The 22,163-nt window shown below is 45.5% G+C and overlaps 1 pseudogene; it reads right to left on the reverse strand.

Moving 5' to 3' along the window:
- LOC119624942 (U6 spliceosomal RNA) lies at window positions 1–100 on the reverse strand (annotated as a pseudogene).
- Between the last annotated feature and the right edge of the window lie 22,063 nt (window positions 101–22,163).

The following is a 22,163-nucleotide window of genomic DNA, read 5'->3' on the forward strand; positions in this document are numbered from 1 at the left end:
TTTAATATGGAGCTCTTCATGAATTTGCGTGTCCTCCTTGCACAGAGGCCATGCTGATCTCTCCAGCATTCCAATTTTAGTGTATGTGCTGCTGAAGCAAGCATGTAATTTGAAGTTTATTTTCAAACTTGGGAGTTGCATGTATTGACAGTCATGTTGTTCCACCTTCAAATGGGTTTTTACTTCTCTTTATTTATTTTTTTTGGAGACAGAGTCTCACTCTGTCACCTAAGCTGGAGTGCAGTGGTACGATCTTGGCTCACTGCAACCTCCACCTCCCGGTTCACGTGATTCTCGTGCCTCAGCCTCCCAAGTAGCCACGATTACAGGTGTGCATCACCATGCCTGGCTAACTTTTTGTAGTTTTAGCAGAGATGGGGTTTCATCATGTTGACCAGGCTGATCTCAAACTCCTGACCTCAAGTGGTCTGCCCACCTTGGCCTCTGAAAGTGCTGGGATTATAAGTGTGAGCCACCACTCCTGGCCCTGATTTTTTTTTTACTTCTATTTCACAGTGACGTGACTCGGTGGATTTGAAAAAGTGATCCCTGTACTGGTGTGTTTTTCATTTCATCACTAACTTTAATTTTTAATTTTAAAAAAGCTTCTTGGAATAGGTATCTTGCTTAAAAACACATCAGATAACTTAACTGCCAGAAGAATAACAGTGGTGAGGAAAAGAAAAAGGCTGTTTTTCAAATACAGTTGGGCTTTAAGGCAGTCTGTGCTCTTGGAAGAAGTTTTGTAAGAGGAAGTGATGCAAGCCAAATCTATTTTTCCCATACAAACAATGCTATGACTGTAGGGTTATTTTACTAAACAAAGACTTAATGCCTAGGTTTTTTTTTTTTGTTTTATTTTTTTTTTGAGACAGTGTCTCGCTTTGTTGCCCAGGCTGAAGTGCAGTGGCACGATCTTGGCTCACTACAAGTTCTGCCTCCCAGGTTCACGCCATTCTCCTGCCTCAGCCTCCTGAGTAGCTGGGACGACAGGCGCCTGCCACCACGCCCGGCTAATTTTTTGTGTTTTTAGTAGAGACGGGGTTTCACCGTGTTAGCCAGGATGGTCTCGATCTCCTGACCTCATGATCTGCCTGCCTTGACCTCCCAAAGTGCTGGGATTACAGGCATGAGCCACCGCGCCTGGCCATGCCTAGTTTTTAAAGGAATACTTTAAATACCCCTTTGATTCAACTGCAAGTGTATGATGTGGCACTTCTGAGGCACATGCAAATTGGTGAAGGAGAGCAGCTGGTTGCACATTATTTATTACTTGATTTATGCAAGAGAACCCCTGAAATGGGGGCAGATAAGATTGGAGGATCCTGGAGAAGCTCTGGTCTCAATCTAGGAACTTTAGAAAACCTGGGGTGCGGCTAAAATGATGAAAGGTCTAGCCAAGGAGTGGGCCACGTGGCCTGAAGGAAGAGTACTGAGGCTTCGTGATGCCTGGGCTGCTCAACGGTGAGCAGAGCTGAGAGTGAACCATTGGAAAACAGTGACATCAGCAGGATGGAGCACCAGCGCTCCCCATGCGTATCCCCCACAGCAGCCACCCACAGTCAAAAGTGCCTCTACGGGAACTTTGGGATCTAGATGGGAGTGGCAAAACCTCAGCAGAGTCCAAGATTGAGCAAAGCCATTTTAGGAAGACAGAACCAGGTGGCAGCTTGTTGATGGTGGTCCCGGTCACACACCTGGGAAGAGTCCTGTCCCTCTGCAAACTTGGCTATAGCTGATGTCTGGCCTTGATCCTGCAACCAACTCCATCTGCCAAGCCAGGGATGTGGGAAGAGCCATGCCCACCTGCGCTTCCAGTAGCAGGCCCACCCAGCTCAGTCCAGGCTGTGGATGGTGAAGCAGCCAGTGACGTAGTTCCAGCTCCTCTCAGCTGGGGTCTGGGAGTAGCACTGTCTACCAAGGGACCTGATAGGAGACACATTCACCTGAACAATGGAAATACAACACACCAAAACTCGTGGGATACAGCAGAAGCAGTTCTAAGAGGGAAGTTTATAGGGATAAATGCCTGCATGAATAAAAAAGAAAGATCTCTATTAAACAACTTAACTTTACACATCAAGAAATTAGAAAAAGAAGGACTAATTAACCCAAACTTAGAAGGAGGGTAGTAATAAAGACTAAAGCAGAAGTAAATGAAATACAGATAAGAAAGACAACTGAAAACCTATATAACAAACCTGCACATCCTACACATGTACCCCTGAACTTAAAAGTTAAAAAAAGAAAAGATCAACAAAACTAAGAGTTGATGTTTCTTGAAAGGATCAACAAAATTGACAGACCTTTAGCTAGACTAAGAGAAAAAAGAGAGATGACTCAAATAAAAAAAGAGAGAGGGCTCAAATAAAATAATAAATTAAAGAGAAGGCATTACAGTTGATACTATAGAAATACAAAGGATTATAAGACACTACGATAAACAATTATACTCCAGCAAATGGAGAAGCCCAGAAGAAATGGATAAATTCCTAGAAATAGACAAGCTACCAAGATTGAATTAGGAACAAACAGAGAATCTGAACAAACCTATAACTAGTAAGGAGATTGAATGAGTAATCAAAAACCTTTCAACCAAGAAAAGCTCAGGACTAGATGGCATCACTGGTGAATTCTACCAAACATTTAAAGAAGAACTAATACCAATTCCTAAAATCTCCCAAAAAATGGAAGAGGAGGGAACATCTTCAGACTCATTTAATGAAGCTCATATTTCCCTGATACCAAAGACAGATAAGGACACAATGAGAAAAGAAAACTACAGGCCAATATTCCTGATGAACATAGATGAAAAAATTCTCTACAAAATACTAGCTAACTGAATTCAATAGCACATTACCAGAATCATACACCATGAAAAAGTGGGATTTATCCCTGGGATGCAAGAATAGTTCAACATATGCAATACCATTTTCTGAAGCAAGGATACTCATCCTCACCATTTGTTTTTAAGATAGTACCACGAATTCTAGCTAGAGCAATTAGCTAAGAAAAAGAAATAAACGACATCCAAATTGAAAAGGAATTAGCTACACTGTCTCTGTTTGCAGATGACATGATCTTACCCACAGAAACATCCTAAAGTCTCTGTCAAAAAACTGTTAGAACTAATAAGCAGATTCAGTAAAGTTATACAATGCAAAACAATGTTCAAAAATTAGTTTCATTTCTGTACACTAAAGGTGACTAATCAAAAAGACATTTAGAAAACAATCCTATTTACAGTAACATCAAAAAGAAGAGAGTACTTAGGAATACGGTTAACCAAGGAGATGAAAGATCTGTACACTGAAAAACTATAAGACATTAATGAAAGAAATTGAAGAAGGCACAAATAAATGAAAAGCCAGTACGTTTTCATGGAAAGGAAGAATTAATGTTAAAATGTCCACACTACCCAAAATAATCTATAGATTTAATGAAATTCCTATCAAAATTTCAATGACATATTTCACAGAAATAGGAAAAAACAATTCTAAAATTTTTCTGAAACCTCAAAAGACTCAAGAACAAGGCTGGGAGCATCACATGTCCTACTGTCAAACTATATTACAAAGCTGTAGTAATCAAAACAGTATGGTACTGGCATAAAAACAGACACATACAACAATGGAACAGAATAGAGTCCAGAAATAAATCTACAGCCATATGGTCAACTAATCTTTGACAAGGGTACCATGAAGACACAATTGGGAAAGGATAGTCTCTTTAATAAATGGTGTTGGAAAAACTGGATATCCATATGCAGAAGAATGAAATTAGACCCTTATCTTGCATCACACACAAAAATAACTCAAAGTGGATTAAAAGACTTAAATGTAAGACCTGAAACATAAAAATCCTAGGAGAAAACACAGGGGAAAGTCTCCTTGACACTGGTCTTGGCAATGAGTTTTTTCAATGTGGCAACAAAAGCACATATTACAAAGAACAAAAATATAAAAATGGAATTACATCAAAATAAACGCTTCTGCATAGCAAAGGAAACAACCAACAAAATGAAAAGACAACTTACAAAATAGGAGAAAATGTTGTTTGCAAACCATGTATCTGATAAACAGTTACTATTTAAAATATACAAGAAATTCATACCACTCAATGTCTGAAAACCAGATAATTTGATTAAAAATAGGCAAACGACCTGAGTAGACATTTATCCATAGAAACATACAAATATCCAACAGTTATATGAAAAAGTTCTTGGCAATACTAATTGTGAGGAAAATGCAAATCAAACCCACAATGAGATAAAGACAAGGGATAATAAGTGTTGGCGAAATGTAAATTGTTACAACCATTATGGAGAATGATACGGAGTTTCCTCAAAGATTAAACGTGGAACTACCAAATGACCTGGCAATCCCACTTTTGGGTATATATCCAAAGGAAATGAAATCTGTATGTGGAAGAGATATCTTTACTCCCATGTTCATTACAGCACTATTCACAATAGTGAAGATATGGAAATAACCTAAACGTTTGTCAGTGGATGAATGGATAAAGAAAATGTGGTGCATATACACAGTGGAATATTGCTCAGCTGTAACAAAGGAAAATCTTCATGGATGATCCTGGAGGACATTATGTTAAGTAAGATAAACCGGATACAGGAAAAGAAATACTGAATGATCTAAGTAGTAGATCCAATACTAGTAGTAGTACTCCAATAGCTTATTAGTAGTACCCAAAGGACACACATGTAGGTAATGTTATTTGCGATTAGATGTTTTCTCTTCACCTCTCTCTCCAGCATTTTTCACTCCTCTTGTTTTTGTGACCCAAAAGATATGTTTCTTTGAAAGTGGAAATTGTGTAACAGAAATGAGACTTTTGTATTTTATCCTTAGCTATTTTCCACGAAACACATGCATGTAATGTTTTGACTTTCAGAAAAAGAGAGGTGAGAGCAAAATGAAATGATTTTAAGGCGTGCCAGGCAGTCAGGGACAGAGGGAAACTTTCCTTCTAGACTGTGTCCAGGCAGGCTCTGGAGGCTGTTCTGCAGCTAGCTGAGGCAAGACTGAGTTTCAGATCAATCTGGCACTTGAAGTCTGAGCTGGGTTAGTTCAGGGGCAAGAGTGCCCACGAGCTACCGCCATCCATGCTGGGAGGGTCTCCTAAACCTGTCCTGCAGCCCAGCCACCACGCCTGCACTGACCCATGAACGACACGTCAGGCACCACAGAGTCTTATTCATAAGCTCATGTTTTTGGAAGAAAGGTCCAGAGTCTCTAAAAATGAGAAGTGAGACAGTGACATCATAATGGTATTTATTATTTCAGGTTAGACTGGCACCTACTAAATCATTACGGCCACAGGTAGGTTTTTCCACTGAGAGAAGCCTTCTTTTTCCCTCTAAAGCTGGATTACTGGGAGACTGAGCATGTGCGCTCCGTCGGGGTGCCAGCCTGGGTGGAGTAGAGGCCCAAAAGATTCCCGCTTCATTTTATTTCCACACATTCCCCACCCTAGAAGCTGAATAGATTAATTTTTATGAGGCACAGACTGGGCAAGGCTCAGACACAGGCCCTCCTCCTGCCGCCCTCACTACGTGAGCAGGACCTAAGGACCGTCTCAGGACACCCTGCTCCCAAATGCCTCCTTTTGGGCCTGAAATTCCCATTTTGCTTAAACCTTTAAGTTCAGGCTTTCAAGGACCCTATTAACACAGATTTTCAGTTTATTTGGAATATAAAACAAATAAGATTACTAGCATTTTATCATAGATTAATTTATCCTATTACCCTAGCCTAGAAAGGCCCAGGAGAAGGAGACTGATAAATTTAGGTGGGGAAGGAAAGGGATGAAAAAGAGCCAGTGAATAGGACTCTGCCTAGGGAATGTTTAGTGTGCTTACTGGTGATGTGTGTGCACATCTGCATGAGCATATGTGTATGCATCTGTGTATGTGTGTGGATGCATGTGTGTGCTATGCACATGCATGCAAGTGCACATATGCACAGGTACATGTATGTGCTGCACACATGTGCGTGGATGTGAGTGTGTGCACACATGCACGCGTGTGCATATGTGTGTGTGTATATGTGTATGTACAGAGTAGATGAGGTGAGAGTGGATGGGAGATAGAAGTAGTACCAGGCTACAAAATCATCTAGATGGATGCTAGGACTTGAGCATATATTGAGCATATAAATATATACATGCATATATATATACATTCATGCCGACCTAAGTGGACTTTTAAACCAAATCCAGAAAGTAAGATAGTGCTTAAGAGAGCAATCTTAGTGATCACCTAATTACCCAAGTTGCATTTTATTTTATTTTATTTTCGAGATGGAGTCTCGCTCTGTTGCCGAGGCTGGAGTGCAGTGGTGCAATCTCAGCTCTCTGTAACCTCTGCCTGCCAGGTTCAAGTGATTCTCCTGCCTCAGCCTCCTGAGTGGCTGGGACTACAGGCATGTGCCACCACATCTGGCTAATTTTTTTTTTCAGTAGAGATGGGGTTTTACCATGTTGGTCTCGAACTCCTGACTCAAGTGATTTACCCACCTCAGCCTCCCAAAGTGCTGGGATTACAGGCGTGAGCCACCGCGCCTGGCCCCCATGTTGCATTTTAGATATGAAAAAATTCCAAGGGGTCTGGGCACTTAAGAAGTCTCTATTTCTTTCCTATTGAGTGAAGGGTGATCTTGGCTTGGGGATGGCCCAGAAACACAACTTCCTGGGGCTCCATGAGCCAGCCTGGGGGCTGCTGAGGGGAATTTTCCTTTCTCCTTGGGGCTGTGGTTTTCCTTATGTTCATGGTTTCCTTCCCTGTCTCGCAGCAGCTGCATCATTAAACTAACCTGGCGCCTGAAAAGAAGGATAACTCTCTGCTGAGATTAATGATAATGCACTTAAATTTACATAACACGTCAAGTCCAGAAGGATCCCAAAGTGTGGTGTAAACCTCCTAGAAGGGCTGAGATGCAACAGGTTTCCTCTGCAACCTCACAGAGCCAGGCAGGTGGAGCAGGAAGGCAGCTCAGCTTCTGTTTCCTAACAATGCTGCGGTAGCTCAACTTCAGGCTGAATGGTCAGGAAGAACAAAATGCCTGACAGACTTTTGTGTGGATGTTAAGCTTTTGCGACACTCAGCTCAGCCACTTAGAAGAAATGGTTTTACATCAGTTTTGCAGAAAAGGATTGGAAGCTCAATGTGATGAGACCCCTGGTGTCCCAAAGCAGGAGACGTCCCAGACTAGGCTCAGCAAAAGGAAGGGCATGGCCGGCTGAGCTATGAAGCCCTGGGGCAGGGAGGAGGAACTGGCAGGGGACCCCACTGCACATCCCCTCCCTGGCTCCTCTGCTTCAGGCACATGCCTTTTTGCTGTTTCCCCAACTCACAGAGTTCATTTGGCCTTGGGATGTTGCATGTGCTTGGAATTGCCCTTGCTGCAGGCTCACTCCTGCTTTTCACTCAGGTGACTTGCCAGATGTCAGGTGGGCAAGGAGCATGCCCCTGACTCCTCGCCACAGCCTCTGTCTCCAGGCACAGCCAGTGCCCTTCCCTGCACTCCTTCTCATCAGAGTGTGTGCCTATCCGAAATTATAGTCTTTTTTTTTTTTTTTTTTTTTTTTTATGATGAAGTCTCACTTTATCTCCCAAGCTAGAGTGCAGTGGTGCAATCTCACTCAGCTCACTGCAACCTCCATCTCCCAGGTCCATGTGATTCTCCTGTCTCAGCCTCCTGAGTGGCTGGGATTACAAGCATGCGCCACCACGCCTGACTAATTTTTTGTATTTTTAGTAGAGATGGGGTTTCACCATGTTGACCAGGCTGGTCTCGAACTCTTAACTTCAGGAGATCCACCCACCTCAGCCTCCAAAAGTCCTGGGATTACAGGCGTGAGCCACTGCACCCAGCCTATTGTCTGTTTTCAATCTGTGCACTGCTTATTGTCGGTCGCCCCAACAAGAATATAGGCAACACAAATTGGGGCTGTTGTTCCATTCTCTGCTGTATCCTTCAAGGCTAGGGCAGGGCCTGAGATCCAGCAGGCCCACTATCACACCTCAGGCTGCAGGAACCTGTGCAGCACCCGCAACCTCGCATTACTCCCCTGCGTGCTGGGGCTCGGCATGGCGTGGTGCCCCTGCTTGCTTTGGGTAGACAGCACCCAGTGTGTGTCCAGATCCAGACCATGTGATACTCCGTCCAGTGGCTTGTGCAGAGTGGACATTTTGTGGAATTACATGAAATTTGCCATTGAGAAAGGCCTCTGCTTAGGTCAGAAGATTTTTGATACATTGGATACTAGGAAGGTGGAAGTTTTTCTTTCCCTCTTCCTGTTCAAAAGGCGGTTTGGTGTGTGCGAGGGTGGATTGAAACAGCTCAGTCTCTCTCGCTTTTTCCAAAAGAAGATAGTGGAGTTGATGGGATTGAGTAGCTCCTTGGGTCAACTTTAAATGAAGGCAGAACTCTACCCAACAGTGTCCATCCCTGCCTTCAGGAGCCCTGCAACCTTTGGACAACAGATACTGTGCCCAGAGGCCACAGGACAACCACAGGTGTGAGGTATGAAATGGGGCAATGTGTGGAAGGTCCCCGGTTGGCTGGAGTTCACTGGTGGAGGGAAAGGGAAGGGATGTTCCAGGCGGAGGGAACAGCAAGAGCAGAACTGGATTCAAAGAGGATGTGGGTGAGGAGCGGGGAGGAACTCTCAGTGTCAGGAGTTGGAACCCGGTGGGAGGATCCAGCCCTGCCCTGGGAGATGATCTCATTAGCTAAGCAGGACCAGGCCTGGGCCAGTATTTATAAGGAAGACCTCCCAGGAAAACCAGGGTATGGCAGGGATTGATGCTGGTGATTCATTGAGTGGCAAATCTTTCTTTAGAGTCATTTCCGAATTGATGTTCCAGGACTGTGTGTGTAAATGAGTGCTTGTGTGTGTGAAGGAGAATAGCTCAGACTCTTTTTGCATCAAGGGGAATTCAACAATCAGATATGTCTCAGCCCTGGGAGACCTTTCAGAGGCCAAGGGCTGAGTGCAGTGGGATGCTCTGTACAAACAAAACTCTTCTAAGCAAAGCAAGGGTGTCCAGGTCCCGGGTCTCCTCAGGACAGTGTGGGTCTGTGCTAGCAGCTGTCCACAGGCAGAGCGTGTGCTGGACCAGGGAGCTGAGGCTCACTCAAAGGGCACAGACAGTGGGGAGTGCCCTGCTGATGGTCACTGTGACCCCAGTGTGACTCCCCGGCCAAAGCATCCCTCTGTGACCTGTACTATTCTTGTCTCTGCTAACCCCAGAACTGAGCTCAGCACAGGGTCAGAGCACACTTTCTGTGTTAAATAAAGGTATTTCTTAATTACTTTAGTCAATGTGGTAGCAGCTCCATGAGGAAAACTCTGCGTGCCTCTTCATCAACCTGCTCCGTCCTCTGGCCTGGTTGCCATGCTTCTCATCCTGGACACGTGGCTCCCGGGGCTGGCACAGCATGTGTGCAGCATGCCCCGCTGCTCACTGGGTGGCAGTGCACAGGAACCCACCTGGCCTGTGCCATGAGCCCGCCCCCGGGTTTGTTCTCAGCACCAGGGTGACTGGATGGGAGTGGGAAGAGGCGAGATCCAAGAGACATTGGTCGCGAAGGTCATAAAGACTTTGTCCTCCCTAGGCAACCGTAACTTCTGGAGAGGGATCCAGACGGAAACTCACTTGGTCCTGTCTTGAGTCAGGCAGGCTTTTCTGAGTTATTTTTTTGGTTTTTCTTCTCCCTTACATACAGACAAGTTCTTACTATTTTATTATGAAATAGTTTGATGTGCTCATTGCTGGTAGGCTTGTAACTAAGACTCATAGACTAACAGTAAGTTTTAGAATGATTTAAAAACTAATTCTCAGTTACTGGTTATAGGATGCTGCTGGCCCGTTAAGGAGTATGGGAATTTGCTTGGCATTCCACAGTGACTTTTTCCTTCTTAAAGATTGTCAGCCCTCAAAACAGAGATGGAGAAAACTCAGCATCAGAACACATTCATATCCAATCATAAATAGGTCAGTTCACTGAGACACATAAAAGCTTTCCCTGAGACATTGTTGTGGATAGGTGCAGGAATTTTACAATTCACTGCGTAATTTTCACTCTGATTTTAATATGCCAACTATGCATAAGTCACATAAGTGAGTTGGTAGTTAAAAAATAAGTTTTCTACATTTCTTGACTTTCTATGTTTGGATTATAAATGATGTGATGAATATTCTTATCCATATGGAGAAATACCAAGAATTCTCCATGTGTTAACTGAGCAAATGTATCTAAACTTTCTGGCACACCGAAGTCATAAATCTCTTTGGAAATGTAGACTACATGAAGCCTTGTACTTAAGGATCCAATTCTATTTCTGCATTTTTATTCAATATTGTGACTTTGTGGAGGCTGAAGGTACACCCTCCCTCCTTATCTCTGCCAGATTCCTGGCAGCTGCACTTAGGCAAGCTGGCCAGTACAGGGAGGAGTCCCCTAAATTACAAAACGCTGCGCTTGTAATCCGAGAAAAATGAAGCACCCCCAGTCCGCTGACTGATGGCTAATCATCCCCTACACTCGCTTTATGAGCAGCCGATTCCTTCCTGTGTGGTTATCTTTGACCTGCCCATGCCTGCACGCTGACTCTCACCTCTCCGACCTGCTCCAGCGGAAGGTTCTCTGCCCCGGGCAAAGCTGTTTGAGCAGGCCAAAAGTTGGAGAAAAATACCAGATCAAACCAGCTCCTCCAGCAAGAAAGACAAAAGCAAGGTGCAGGTGGGGCCTATCCAAGCCTTTTTCTTAACACTCGTTGGAAACCTCTACTTTGTTGAGGCTACATGTAGCATGCTCTAAATTTCCTACTTTGCTTCCCAAACATTAAAAATGTTTTTTAAGTTAAATACCATCTAGGGCCACTAGATGTCACTGCCTTCAATCTGTTCCGCAAATGCCACTTGTTGGGAGCTGAGGAGCCGGCCAGACATTTCAGTGCAGGAAGAGCCCTCGCGGCGACAACCGCGAAGAGGACTTCCCGCGAGTGCGTGGGGCTAGAAGCACTTCCAGTGATTCTTTGCAAGGTTCAAAGTGAAGGTGAACAGACCAGTCAAAGAGAGCTCGCGTTCAGGTGCCTGTTATGCGGGCTATGCTGGGCTGGGAAGGGCACACGGACGGGGACCTATGGCCTCCAGACTCACCGCGCCCTCCGTCCCCGCCCGCGCCTACTGTGCCATCTGCCCGCCTGTGCTCTGCGCTGGGTGCCCAGCCAGCCGCAACCCCACAGATGACCACGATGTCGACCTGCCTGTTTCCACTTTGCAGGAAAGGAGACAGAGTGAGGAGGCCAGCAACAGGCACAAGAGCCCCTTTTTGACATGGGATCAGGGGGGCTTCACGTGGTGGCCGCAGAGGAGCTGTATACACCCTGTCTCTTAGTTGGGGCATCACACTGGTTACAGATGGAGGAAACTAGGGCAGGACTGGAGCTAAAGGATCAGGGAAATCTTAGAATCCATAGCGAATGCTACACAACTTCCAGAGGCACATGGCCCACAAGAAAAGCCTCAGATGGAGTAAAATCTAAAAGGACTGAGTATTTGGAAACGTGTTCCTTTGGGCAAAGATGACACTTCCTAGGTCGCTGCGTGATTGGCATCAACCAGGGCCGAATTTATGTTTCTTATAATGGTTTTATAGTTCTTGGTGAAATTGTGTATTTTGTTTTTGAACTGTTCCACCGTTTTAATATTCATTCCCATTGTTTCTAGACATACTCATCTGCAGTTCAGTTCACAACAGAAATGATAATTTGTTGGAGGGATGACAGCCCAAAATAGTCCATTTGCTATAATCCAGCTGTAGTTAGAAGGGGCAGAACACTCTAGCATGCCTAGAAGAAAGAGGGTAACAATAAAATAGCAGGTTCTACTTCTTGTTTGTACCAGTGAGTTCAAGAGCACTTGTTACTGAGGGAGATTTTCCTGTGGCTGGGCTTGGAGGCTTGTCGATTTCCTGTTTCTGAGCTCAGGCTTTTCTGATGGGGAAAAGCCTGTTAGCAACATACAGAGGACAGTATGGCTATTTCCCTTGTGAGTAAGTCCCTTTGCTAAGGGGAAAGTGGTCTTTTTCTTCTACTGGCCTCGCTAGAAATAGCAAGCCCCTGGGTGAATGAGAATTCTTTCCACTATGGGCACATTTGGACAGATTTCATCTTTTCTGTTTCTACTTGAAATAATTCCTTGGATGACAGGGTTCAAAGCTTTTCTCTATAGCTAGTGTTTGGGCTGCAGCTAAGATGGTACTAAGTGAACCAGTGCAGGGAGGATCTCACAGGGTGAAGGCAGATGTGAGCCAGGGCCTCAGCCTGGCGCAAGGCTGCTGGAGTACCGTGCACTGGTGAGGTCCAGAATATTGAGGAGGTCTCAATATGGGAGAAGGCAGGCAAAAAGAGAAGTATTGTTAACCAGATCCTCAAAGCAAACCTGGAGTTTATTCCTTTAGTAAACATGGGGCACTGACTATATGCCAGACATTGCTGTAGGCTGAGGAGATTAACAGTGAACAAAACAGACAAAAGTAATCGGCTGGAGTCTGCCTTCTAGTAGGAAGAGACAAAGTGAATGAACGTAGTGAATCATATAGCTGTGGATTAGATGAGATGGGCCAAGGGGGAAATAAAGGAAGAAGGGGGATGAGGAGTGACGGGTGTGATGGTCAGGGAGTCCCACTGAGAAGGTGACATGTGTGCTTATGCATGGAGAGGACAGTGAGGAGGTGTGTGGTTGGAGAAGTGACCATGGACAATGCTGAGCTAGGTCAGAGGGTCTAGCCCGGATCTTGGTGAGCTTGGAGGTCATGCAAGCACTTCAGCTGCCATCCATGGGAGGTGGGTGGGTTTCCGCAAAGGAGTGCCAGGCTCTGACACCAGTTTTGAAATGTTAAAGGGGCAAAGGCTGAACAGAGGCTGAGGGCAGGAGGTTGTGACGATCCAGGTGAGAGATTGTGGTGGTCAAATCTGAGAGGTAACAGGCAGTACTGAGAAGTGGTCAGTTTCTGGATATATCTGGGTTGAATGTGGCATGAGACATAGCCCTGTGCTGGACTGACCAGAACAGCTCAAGGCAGAAAGGGTGTTGGGGGAGGTTAAATATTCAAGAACTCTGTCACCTGGTGGTTAAACCATTGGTGACTTGAAATCAGCCGTGGTGGGAGTATTTACACCATGGAAATGAGAGAACACTACAGATTAGGGCTCTTGTCTTTTGTGGAGTGGGTTTCTCAGCAAAGCACGGGATGTAAGAGAAGAGGAAAGGGTGGCTCTGGGGCAAGGCTGCCTTATTGTTGAGATGAGGTTGTGCTAGCCCACTGGCGTGGGCTGCTGCAGAATCCCTGCTAGCTGAACTATTCTGCTATCTGTGTTTGAAGGTAGTTCTACACTGAGTAATCAACCTTTCAATTCAGGTTGATTATATGTGTTTCACATCTCTCCAGAAGAAAGTAGGTATGAAAAGTACCATATGATTAAAAAAATCATGTATTTCAGGTCCACATTTTTTCTTCTCAAAATGATAGGTGATGGCTGGACCATCTTCTTTACAGTTAAATCAGATGACACTGAGCCTATTTTGTCCCATTTGGGGGTATTTCTGCAAGATGTTTTGAACAAAAACATGGCCTGTGAACCAGCCTTCTTCTGGTGCACTCTCAAACTGCCTCTCCATCTATCCTAATCTGTAACTTTTAAGGATGCTAATGAATTAAATGCAGTGCTCCCCAACATTTTGAAACATATCATGGGGTACACCCCAAAGTTCAATGGGATTGATTTTTGTCACCTTATGATTTTGACTTGGATATATTTGGTTGTATCAAATTACTCTGCTGTCATGAACATCTGGGATTAATTTTTTTTTTTTTTTTTTGAGATTGGGTATTTCCCTGTTGCCCAGTTGCCCAGGCTGGAGGGCAGCAGTGTGATTACAGCTTGACTTCCCAGGCTCAAGTGATCCTCCCACCTCAGCCTCCCGAGTAGCTAGGACTACATGCATGCACCACCACCGTGCCCGGCTAATTTTTTGCTTTTTTTGTGGAGATGAGGTCTCACGATGTTGCCCAGGCTGGTCTCAAACGCCTGGCCTCAAGCAATTCTCCCACCTTAACCTCCCAAAGTGCTGGGATTACAAGCATAAGCCAGCATGCCTGGCCCTTGGGGTTAAATTTTAATAAGAATTTAGCCCTGGCCGAGGCTTTATATGGTGGGCATTCTTTAGTGCCCAGGGAAGGTCCTGCTGCCGTGTAGAACTGGCAGAACAGAAGTGATTAGAATGCACAGATCTTCTTTTTGGGACTAACAAAAGCACTGGAAATTTTAAAAGAACTGACTTTTCTGTGAAGTTTCCAGAACTGTCACCTACTACATGGACTGACCGACAGGCCATATCCATCAGCATGGGACATTCCAGCTGGGAGCTCAGAGGTGTGGATCTGCTGTGAGGGCTGGGAAGGCCAGGCGTCTAGGCCCTGGAGCCAGGAAGTCCAGGCACCATCCACGTCTGGCCTTGACTCACTCTTTTGGATGGAAAAAGCCAAGGTGGCCTTGCAGCTTCAGTGAGGACTTTGCAAGGATTGGCTACTGTGGGTCCTGTGCTGCCTGGGGTGCAGCTGTTGCTGTTTGTCCTCCCCCAGGAGGGGGAGTGCCCTGCGGCCTGTGCTCTGCTGCCGAGGCCTCCTAGGCCTGCACAGGCTGTGGTGAGGGTCCCTGGCAGCAGAGTTTTGGGTGTGGACCAACCTGGGTTTGCATCCCACTCTGTGTGCCCACTCTGCAGCCCTGGGCATGCAATACAGCCCGCCTGGTGTCTGTCTCCCTGTGGGCCAGCGCTGATTAACGTGGATTTCAGCAAGAACATTTAGATTCTTGGCTGGCATATGATCACTTGCCAGAACTCAGTTGAGGCGGCATGTTTGGGAGTGTGCAGGGAGCATCCGTATCTTCCTGAAGCCCGAGGAGTGCTCCTGTCATGAAGGGGTGAGGCTGCAGAAAACTTGCTACCGAGCCGTGGGGAGATGCAGGCAGCACTGGCTCTTGCTTCAGTGGGAGTCAAGGCCACAGCGGGAATGCACAGAGAAAATGAGATCCCCAGTTCTGGCACCGAACGAGGCTGTCCCCACACACAGGAAAGAAAGGCGGGGCGGGGTGAGAAACCACATGCAATGTCAGCAGACGTGCTGCTATAGATTAGACCAGGTCTCAGGAGCTCTCCGAGTGATCTTGGCCAAGGCGCTTCCCCTCCAGGGCTCTGTGACTTCTGTAAAACCAGGAGGTTGACAACAATCCTCTGGAAGCCCCAGTCATTGCGGATTCTGAGTGGAGACAGGGCAGAAGGTGGAGGGTCCCTTTCAGGGGACAGGCGTGTGGACGCATTTCCTGCGGGGCTGACTGTGAGTGAGTCCTGAGGGAGAGCGCATTCCAGGTGGGGCTGGCTGCAGAGGAGACTCGATGCTGGGCTGCAGGAGCCCCGGGGGTTGCGATGACAGTCGGGGATGGGGAGACTGGGCCTCAGGTGGTACTGACAGCACCGGTGTTTGCATTCTGCGATTCCCAGCTCATCTGAGTGGAGATTTGGGCTATAAGGAAACTTGCTGCTGAGTCCTGTTGGCCTGGGCTCCGCCATGGCTGGTGGCTCCCCTGATGGTCGGTGGAAGGGCTGAGAAAACCGATTCCACCAAAGGTAAGAGGCATATATGTGGACTGTGCTGGGTTCCTCTCAGAGCAGCCCTTCTGGTCTATGTGCACCACAGGTGCTGGTTAATTTCAGGTGTCCACTTGACTAGGCCATGGGCTGCCCAGAGATTTATCAAACATTATTTTTGGTGTTTCTGTGAAGATGTTTCTGGGTGAGATTAATATCTAAGTCAGTAGATGGAGTAAAGTCGAGCGCCTCTCCCGGTGTTCAGGTCCTCATACAACCAGTTGAAGGCCTGAATAGAACAAAAGACTGACCTCCCCAAAGCATGAGAGAATCCTCCTGCCTGGAGGCCTTCATCCTGGAATATCACCTCTTCCTGGTTCCACAGCAGATTCTAGCTTTCAGGCTCAAATGGAACGTTGGCATTGCAGAGGGCCAGGCCCATATCACATGAAGCAATTCCTTATACTAAATCCCTCCCCTGCTCCCATTCTGTGTGTGTGTGTGTGTGTGTGTGTGTGTGTGTGTGTGTATCCTATTGGTTCCTTTTCTCTGGAAAACCCTGACTAACACAAAGTATGTGATGATCTTCCATGCTGGGGTTGTCACTGTTATGAAGGGGAGGCCAGTCGGTTGTGTCTGTGAAGCAGTGTGTCTTGAAGGCTTACTCCCTGAGCCTTCAGGCTTCCACCCAGGAAATGAACTCCCAGAAGTAAGTGCCTGAGTCACATCTAGGAGTTTGGATTGCACCACAGAGATGCTGGGAGCATAGATCAAAAGCCTTCTCCTCCTCCACAGAGATTAGGAGAGAAATAGCACAGGCCAATGCCCACAGCTTCTCCTTTCCTTACTACTGACATTGACTATTCAGAGCAAATAGGTCTGGGGTAAGTAAGGTAATCCACGGATACATTCTCAAAAGTTTTGAAAGAAAGATGCTGGAGAAATATTTAGTATTATTACCATTATTATTTCTGGATTTAATTCTACCTATATTTAAAGAAAATGAAGAATAAGGTTCTGTGACCTACGTGTTTTTGGCAAAAATGTTTAAAATTTCCCCTGGCATGAATTGAAAAAATCTTTCATAATTCTCAGGTCAGACATATAAATATTCTAAACAAAAGCTCGTTAGTTCTACTCACTCCACCATCTATTGAGTTAAGACTGGCTAATCCAGAGGTTGACACAGTTAAATGAAAGGGTTCATTTGGAACTGTTAACACCTTGCAATAACACCTTGCACTTATATAGAGCCTTTCATGCTGAAGGATTGCAAAGTGCTCTGCAGACAGTGTATAAATAGAAATGCCTCCCCCACCTCTAAAGGCAGCCTTCTTGCAGGCACAATGTGACCAAAACATCACCCCACAGTCTTTTTGTTGAAGGAGAACATTGCAGACTATTTTCTCCATTTCAAACTGAGTGAGTTCTTTCCTTGCATGGTTTGATTTTTCTGATTCTCTGATACCAACTGGGTGTCCAGTGATTCAATTCAATTCTGACACAAATTCTCCAGAGTAACCCAGACCCCACAAATTAAGGGCTCTGTCCTGCAAGAATGCCTGTCATTTCAGATGCCAGCTGCAAGTAGTGGGTGCCCAGGTTACCCACACTATTGTCCCATTGGGCTACAAACTGGGGATACCCACGAATCCCCTCCGAGGTTCGATAGTTTACTATAATGGTTTACAGAACTCAGGAAACATTTTACTTTAACGATTACCAGTTTATTGGGAAGGATACAATTTAGGAACAGCCAAATGGCAGCGATGCATAGGGCAAGGTGTGGGGAAGGGAGTGCCCTCTCTGGGTATACCACCCTCTCTGGGTGTATCACCCTCCCAGCCCCTCCATGTGTTCAACAACTGGGAAGCACTCTAGGCCTTTCGTTTAAGGGTTTTAAATGGGAGTTCCACGTTGTAGGCATGCTTGGTTAAATCACTGGCCATTGGTGATTGAACTCAATTTCCAGATCCTGCCCCAGGGTGTGGAGTTGAGAGTTACAACTCTAATCATGTGGTTGGTTCCTGGGCAACCAGCCCCATCCTGAAACTGTCTAGGGTCCACCAAGACTCACCTCAATGGTATAAACTCAGGTGTGGTGGAAAGCGGCTTGTTATGAATAACAGAAAACATTCCTCTCACCCCTGTCACTCAGGATTGTGAGTGATAGGAACTTTGTCCCCAGAAACTGGGGACAAAACCCAAACATGTATTTTCCATTATGTCATGCAAATGACAGGGTGTCTCATATGACCAGTATGGGTCATGTTGGCATGAAGCAGGGTACTGCTATGAGCTTGTCACCTCTCATGGAAGGGGTTCTGGGGAATCTGAAATGGCTTTCAGATACCCTCCATATAAGCACTGTTCAATAGAATTTCTATGTTGATGAAAATGTTCTATAACATGCACTATCCAATATGGTAGCACTAGTCACATACAGCTGTGAGTACCTGACATGTAGCTGGTTATGACTGCAATACTATTTTATTGTGATTACTTTAATTTCAATCAGCTTACATTTACTGGGTCCCCTGTGTTTCATGGCTGCATTTTGTGAAGTTCTACAGCACAGACCCTCTAGAAATGACCAATGACCATATATGTGGGGTGGTGGTGGCTCAGGAGCAGTCCTCATGACCGCATTGCTTACCCCCCCAACCCCATGCCCTGGAGCTGTAACTCAAAGTGAAACGGATGCTGGGCTCTGCAGAAAGTGTAGTATGGGACTCACTGATCCATCGAACCATCCATCTATTCATCCATTTATCCTTTGAACAGATATTTCTTGAGTGCATTCAACACTTGGTCACATTCAACACCTTTCCAGGTAAGTGGAGATTTTTACATTTAGAGTTGCCCAACAATTCTTTATATAGATGCAGAATCAAATTATGAATAAAAGTGAAGTTAATTGTTAAAATTACCTTTAAAGGCGCTCCTCCCAAAAGTGAGTGCTCGTTGAGAGGGTGATTCTGAGCGGGAGGAGAGGTAGGAATGACATGATAACACCAGGTGTTAAGTGAACAAGTCAGTGGTGTCCTGGACATGGAAATGTGTTTAAAGTTCGTGCAAATGACTCCTGAAGAAAAGCAGTTGGTAATTCTGGCAACAGTGAAGGCACTGGTGATGGGGGGAAGCTGTGTGGTGTGGATGGCAGTATTTAACAGAGCTAAGTTTATTTTTGCCCAAGTGAAATTGTGGCTTGTAAAGAGGAATGAGAAGGCAGGAGCCCTTGAAGCAAAGTACAGTACGTAGACTGAGATGCAACTCCAGAGAAATGGCAAGAGCAATGAGCAGGGGAAGATGGAGAGATGCACTGGGCACAGGACCCGGGGGAGGGCTCAGCAGGAAGTGGGGTGGACTAGCTGTGCAGCCCAGGCAACCTCTGTGTCCCCAAGTCTACGAATTCAGAGGAAGAAGCAGACTCAGAGGTCAGGGAGAAGGCTGCACCCAGGCCTGAGAGGCCTGTGAGGACTGGGAAGGAAGACTTATAGGAAGAGCTGGATCAGGGCAGGCCCTGGAAAGAGGGCGGCCTCTTCCTTTCACCGTATACAAAAATCAACTCAAGATGGATTACAGCCTGAAATGTAAGACCTAAAACTATAGAGACCGTAGAAGAAAACTTAGGAAATACCATTCTGGATATAGGCATTGGCAATGATTTCATGACGAAGTCCCCCAAAGCAATTGCAACACAAACAAAAATAGACAAGTGGGACCTAATTAATCTAAACGGCTTCTGCACAGCAAGAGAAACTATCAACAGAGTAAACAGATAATCTATGAAATAGGAGAAAATATTTGCAAACTGTGTATCTGACAAAGGTCTAATATCCACCATCTATAAGGAAATTAAACAAATTTACAAGAGAAAAACAACCCCACTAAAAAATGGGCAAAGAACATTAACAGACACTTCTCAAAGGAAGATATACATGTTCATGGCCAACAGGCATATGAAAAATGCTCGGCATCACTAATCATTAGAGAAATGCAAATCAAAACCACAATGAGGTACCATCTCACACCAATCAGAATGGTTATTATTAAAAAGTCAAAAAATATAACAGATCCTGGTGAGATTGTGGAGAAAAAGGAATGCTTATACACTGCTGGTGGGAATGTAAATTAGTTCAGCCACTGTGGAAAGCAGTCTGGAGATTTCTGAAAGAATTTAGGACTACCATTTGACCCAGCAATCCCGTTACTGCATATATACCCAAAGGAATAGATATTGTTCTACCATGCACATATATGTTCATTGCAGCACTATTCACAATAGCAAAGACATGGAATCAACCTAAATGCCCCTCAATGATAGACTGGATAAAGAAAATGTGGTACCTATACACTATGGAATATCATGCAGCCATAAAAAAACCTCAAAATCATGTCCTTTGCAGCAACACGGATGCAGCTAGAGGCAATTATCCAAAACAAATTAGTGGAGGAACAGAAAACCAGATATCACGTGGTCTTACTTGTAAGTAGAAGCTAAATGATGAGAATACATGGACATAAAGATGGCAACAACACACACTGTGGCCGTTGGAGGCTGGAGGGTGGGAGGAAGGAGAGGATTGAAAAACTACCTATCAGATACTATGCTCACTACCTGGGTGATGGAATCATTTGTACACCAAACCCCAGTGACACCTACTCTACCCATGTAACAAAGCTGCACACGTTCTCCCTGAACCTAAAATAAAAGTTGAGAAAAGAAAAAAGAAAAACCTTGTTTCTTTTCTCTTACAAAATCTTTAAAATTTGACTCCTATCTAAGGACATAGGGAATGAAGGCAATTAATGGTAATTTAGTAAAATGTTTCATTCAGTGTTTAGAAGTTGATTTCTTCAGCAGTGTTTCACGTTGGCTTTGCAGGTGGCAGACTCCGCTTGTCCCTCATACACATGAAGTTTGACCAGCACACAGGCATTTTCACGTCCTGCTCAGAACCAAGTTTATATCCCATTTTAACTAGGTGAAAACTAACTCTCCAAGGAAAATTTATCTGGGGGGCACCTTGGCACTTTTTCAGCAAGTGGGGGCGTGGTGGGGGTGGCTGCTGAGGCTCAGGAGGTTGCAGTCAAGGTGGGTGGGCTATTTGGGGTTAGAGTGAGCCATCCACAGGCTTCCAAGGAGCCCAGTCAAGCTTGCTTTGTCAACATCGTCTTCTGAACAGCTGTAGATCATGCCGCCATCTGTGCGTGGCTTCTCCCACAGGAGCATCGTCTCAACCAGGGCTAAAGCCAGCACATGAGTCTAATGTCCACTAACTAGGGCCAGAAGCCCAGCTGCAGGGAAGGGTGCTGCGCCCTACCCCGGTCCGGCGCAGATTCCCAGTTCCTGGGCCCCACCCAGCTGGGAAAGCCTGGGGTCCTTGCTCAGTGACGGGACTCACTTCTCCCGTGGTGGAGGGCCTGGCCTGGGCGTAAATGTCTGAGGGGCCTACTGGACGGCCCGGGAGTGCAGCCACCAAGCCCCCTTGGGACACCGAGGCTGAGGATTCGCAGCCCTGCAGGGACGGGCTCCTTCCCTGAGCTCTTCCTTGCATTTGCTCAACATGGCTTAACGGGCCTTTAACGGAGAGGGAATCCCTCCAAGGGTCGATTTCATGTCCTCATACTTCTTTTGGCAGTTAAAGAGAAATTTCTCGTTGGATCTTGCCTCCTCAGGGCTTCACTGCTAATGGAAAGATTTATTGTCAACCTTAAAATGATTTGAAAAATAACCAATTATGTTTCAGGAAATGTATGATTTTTCTGGATGAGGAGTCCTTCAGAGACTTATTTAGCTGTGTGATCTTGAGCAAGTTGTTATCTTTTTGAACCCAAAACTGAGCTTCTTTAAAAGGAAGCAGTTGTACTAAAGGACTGCTCAGAGCTATTCCAGTCTCAAAATTCCATGATTCTGTATTTTCATAATTAGGAAAACCATGCATGTATATAGGTTCAGGTGATAATACAAAAGATCATGCTGGGATCCAGACGGCTGATGCCAGATCCTTTCCTGAGATCAGACTTGATAAAAGACAGGAGCATTGAAAGCTGAGCAGAAACTAATAGAGAAAAAAGGAATTTAAAGCTATCAAAAATAAACTGCATGGACTGGAGTGGATTTGGATCTCTGTTCTGCTGCCTCCTCTCTATATGACTTTGGGTGCATTTCCCAGCCTCCGCTTCCATTTCCTAATCTATAACACGGGGACCCCAGTTCCCAGGGCTGTTTGGATGCCTAAAGCAGCCAGAAGACCCGCCCAGGGAGGGGCTGCTGAAGGCTCTGCACTTCACTAATGATGAGTTTTGGTACCCATGCCCTGGGTATCTGTGGCTTGGAGTGATTCTTCCCTTAGTTCAAGATCAATCTGAGTTTGGGAGTGGAAGGAAGTGAAGGTAGGAGTGGCATTTTAGTCTTGGCTTTCACAAGTTGGCAAAGCAGTGGGAAGTGTCACCCACTTTTATGGATCTCTGTCTAGGGACC

This window comes from Chlorocebus sabaeus, chromosome 8 (genome assembly GCF_047675955.1).
Source record: "Chlorocebus sabaeus isolate Y175 chromosome 8, mChlSab1.0.hap1, whole genome shotgun sequence".
Lineage (NCBI taxonomy): Eukaryota > Metazoa > Chordata > Mammalia > Primates > Cercopithecidae > Chlorocebus > Chlorocebus sabaeus.